Below are 4,802 nucleotides of genomic sequence, written 5' to 3'. Positions count from 1 at the left end.
GCAGTGAGCTGTGATTGCACCACTGCACTGCAGGTGGCGGGGACACAGAGAGATCCTGTCTCAAAAAAAAAAAAAAAATAGCCCTGTTCAGTTCCCAGGTGGAGGAAGATTTCCAAATACTGGAGGATAACATCATTCAGGGGACAGTCACGTTCACTCTCTCCTCCCTGGAATTTGTCCATATTCACACCCTTCATCCATTTTCAGAGAACACCTGACATCAGAAAGGAAAGTGTGTTTCTGCCTTCTCTCAGTTCACGGTCTTCATAGAGTGGGTCATGACCCATGCCACACATTGCCCACTCCCAAAAGCAGAATTTTCAAAACAACTTGAGCAGTGGGATATGGGCAGAAGGGAGGAGAAGGGATGAATAGGAGGGATAAAGTCAGCCATTGCCTTGAGGACTACACTATTGTCATGTTGGTATCACCTGGCACTTTTGCAAGCTTAGGCTGAGCTAGTCTCCTGAACCCACTCAGGGATGCTGAGGTAGCTCTCCTACCACTCCTGCAGAAGGACAGAGCTTCCTCACTTCCACAAATGGCCCAAGACATCACAGACAGTGAATAGCATTAAGCAGTGTGTGCATCGTCGGGGATTAACATCTCAGACATCAGCCTCAAGGCAATCTAAGACTCCCCGCATCCCTGCAGCATGTCATTCTGAACACTCAAGGCCCAACCTGCTTGAGCCATTCACTCACGTGAAGGACAGCAGGACAGATGGAGGTTCCTATGTGGATGAAGAACAGGTGAGGTTGTAAGAGCAGTTCTGTGGGCAGGCTGCTGGGAAAGGAAGATGTCTTCAGAGAGAGGAATATCTAATTAGAGACTTCATGGCCTACAGCTTGTCTAGTGAATGAATTTGAAACATCTGTGGAAGATGGAAGGGCACAGGGGATTACCTAAACCCTGTGAGGAGAGCTCTGAAGGACAGGTGCTTCGACACAAGACCACCGATTGACTGAGCAGTGTGGCTTGGAAAGATCAAATGTTCAAAGGGCCTTGCCAGGAGCCACAGACACTTCATTTCAGTAGAAATAATAAATGTGGGGTTTATATGGCTTTTTACCTTTAGTTTTTCTTTCAGCATTGTTTTAAAGCAATACAAATTTAATCGTGGAAAGCTGACAAAATATAAAAAAGTCTTAAGCAGGCAACTTGTTGAAAAGGAGAGCAGCATATGTTGTTCAAAGTCACTGTGAGGCGGTTTATTTATCCATTCCACTGTGGATGGACAATTGTGTTATTGCCCAGTTTATGATCATTATGAATAATGCTGCTATGAATACTCCTTTATGAGTCGTTTCCTGAACATACCCCCTCATTGCTGTTGGGTATATACCCAGGAGTTGAATTGCTGAGTCATAGGATATGCTACTTGCTCAGCTTTTAATAGCTACAGGGAAAAAGTTTTCTCATGTGGTTGTACCAACTTCTACTTTCACTAGCTATGTGAGAAAGTCCTGAGGGCTCTACATTTTCTCCAAAATGAGGTGTTTTTCTTCGATATCATATTAGTCATTCTGGAGTTTGTGTAATGGTTTCACGTTGTTTTATTTCACAGTTGTCTAGTGTTTAATGAGTCAATGATTAGCGTCTTTTCTTATGATGAGTTGATGATAGTGTCTTTTCATATTGCTAATGATTAATGATTAGTGTTTTTATATATTTACTGTCTATTTAATAATGTCAGAATTTAATGTTAAATTCAGAATGCCACTGGATTCTCCACGTTCACTATGAACCCTGGAACTGACACAAGACAGTCATAGCCCAGTAACTCGGCCACCCTGATATGCTCAGAGACAACTTATTGTCTAATGCCCTTCCCACATTAGTATTCAAGTTGCTACAATTAAGGTAGTAAGATTTCCCACATACCAAATCAGAAAGCTGATTAGGTAACCATACCTCTACTCTTTAATTACTCACACTTCTATACCTGTGGGGCACCCAATTTCCCTTCCTGGCTACTACCTGAACCAAACAGCACCTATCTCAAGCCTATCCCACCACGCACACTGAAGTTTCCTGGCCTACATCTCCTATTGTGTCTGATCCATCCATTGGTTGTCTGAAGACAAGTCCCCCTTCCTGGACCCTCACCTGGCCCCTTTTGTCTGAGGCTGATACTACCCATATCCATTCCCTAAACTACTCCGCTGCTCTCTGCCATCACTCTTTAAGGACCTTAAAGGCTCTCATGCCATCTGCACTAGACAGCCCATGGGTAAACTTGGGACATGGTCATTTGAGTCCAGTACTCTTACATAAAACCAGTAAGCTGTTGTTTGCAGATATTTTATTGGCCTAATTCTTTTATCCACTGGAATAATTTCTTTAAAAAGGGTAGCAATCATTTTACTCTGCATAATCCCCAGTCCATGAAGACCAGATGTCAGAGGAGCTGTAATTGAACAGGGGGCTGTGACCGACCCTGGGCTCTTGCCCACTCAGCACCTCTTCTTCCTTCTCAGTGTAGTGAGCTTGGACACACCATCACAGTCCTAGGATGTGGGTGCCGGCACGTCTGCCGGGGGGCTCTTGGCCAGCAAGAGGGTCCCAACCTGGAAAGGGGGGTGCACGGAAAAGAAGAAGAAAGAACAGATGGGGTCTGGAGGGTTGAGACATCAGATGCTTCACCAATAGCTTTATTGAACTCAGGGTCTGGTTATATGCATTACATGTAGAAGTGTTTACGTCATGGGATCAGTGTTTTGTGAGATAAAGGGGAAGAGAAAGTTTTACAATACAATCACAAGTCACCATATTTTGGATAAATATGCTGGGAACAGGGAGATACATAATCAGGTTAAAGCAGCGGTGGGGGGGGGGGTGCAATTATCAGTCACAAGAGTCCAGGTGCAATATCTTAGTTTAGAAGTTTAAAAGAAACTATTTATCTAGGGCAGGAGTTTCACAAGAAAATCACAGGCTACATTATAACTCACTAAGTCACAAGCAGTATTGTAAATACCACATCAAGGGTCCAGGTGCAGGAAAGACATAAACAAAGCAATTTTTACTATCAGCTTGCTTTGAAGATTTAAGTCATAACTTTAAGGAGAAACTACAATGAATAGAGAAACAAAAGTGGACACCGTGCCTCCCATCGCCTCAGCACAATAGAGTAATAACTCATGTTATTTTTTGTATATCACATAAGCCTTCTTGCAGTTCTTCTTCCCCATAGTTCGACTACCTCCAACAGGGGGCCCGTGTCTGGGATCAAGCTCAACCATATGGTGTGACCCACTACTTGGGGGTCTCACATGGGAGCGTTCCCACACTAGGGCTTCCTTATAAACTCTTTGCAAAGCCCTCTGGCAGGAGAGCCTTCATCGGATGCAGGCCTCCCCATCATGTTTCTACACAGGCATCTGTCTGCACGGACTGCGATTTTGTGCTCAGCTTTCAAGTACTGTCAACAACCTGCACCTCTTCCCCCAAACCCAACTATGTTTCACAATCATTTTTATTGTCTCATCAACTTATCTATCCTTAACCATTGCTTCCTACATACACACAGGTACACACTCTGCACTAGTCCACTCATCTCTCCTGCTATCAACAATCAGGTTGTGGACTCCCTGCCATTTCCTGCATTTCCCCACTCCTGTCAGGACTGTTCACAGGCCCTGGCTTTCCACTCTTCCCGAAGCCATGTCTCTGCCCTCCTTCCTGGCCCAGCTCTAGACTGTCCTCTAGGAAAGGGATCTTTGCTACAGCCCTTACCTACAATCTTCTTGGCATCTTACAACACAAGGGGTTTTTGTCTCAACACATTTCCTTTCCTAGCTTCAAAACCATTCTCACATTAGGGTCTTCCTGGTAGGTGGATTTTATTCCTTTATCAATCAGACTATCCCCATGAGTAGGGGGCTTGGTGCCTCTTACTTTCATGTTTTTGCCTCCTGGATATAATATACGATATCCAGTTATGTTTTCAATAAAGTGTACTTTGCGTTGAACCCAGAGGGAGACAGGGCAGAGGGACCTTATCGGTTTTTTCACAAATCAATCAGCATGAAGCCTAGTGACAGGACCCCTTAAAGTTAAACAGCTCAGTTATCATTCAGCATGCAAGCTGAAGTGGAAGCAATTAGTGTTCCTGCTTAAATGGCCAGAGAATAATTATGCATAATTGCTGTTCACAGCACTCTCTATTCCCACTGTGATGACCCTGTAAATGATGAGTACATGCTAGATTCTCCAGTCACTCCCCAGTCACTTATGCTGTGCGCCAGGCACTGTGCAAGGACCTCAGGTACAAAGAAGACTCAGGTCCCTTTGTAAGCAGCTGAAACAGATGCACAACAATTCTTTCCATCTTGGCAGGATAAGGTCCAGTGAGTGGGCAGTAGCAGCTGAAGTAGGTCACAAGGTGGCAGCAATGAGAAAGAAACCCGTGCATGAGACAGGACATCTGTTTTCCGCAGTTCTCATAACCGAGGATTTACAGGCTGTCATGTCATGCAGAGGACAGGTTTCGTGCTCGGGAACATCTCACATGCCCCATGCGCTCTAAATCACCTTATCTGGTGTCTCTGGAGTCTAGGATGAGAACTAAGGCAGTGATTTCCACCTCTCCAGGATGCTAGGCTTGGAGTGGTATTTCAGGGAGGAGATTTTTTTGGTGATATCTTCCACTTGACTCTGTGTCGGCACTCAGAGGAGAGTGAACACGTGTTTCTGGGCAGCGAGGACTGGGACATGTCAGTGGCTGAGGTGAGGACTTTGTTCTAGGACGAGCTTTCTCTGTGATGTGAAGGGTGATCTGTGTTGGGCCAAGGGGCTGC

Source organism: Callithrix jacchus, chromosome X (assembly GCF_049354715.1).
Source record: "Callithrix jacchus isolate 240 chromosome X, calJac240_pri, whole genome shotgun sequence".
Classification (NCBI taxonomy): Eukaryota; Metazoa; Chordata; class Mammalia; order Primates; family Cebidae; genus Callithrix; species Callithrix jacchus.
This window is presented reverse-complemented; position numbering follows the sequence as displayed.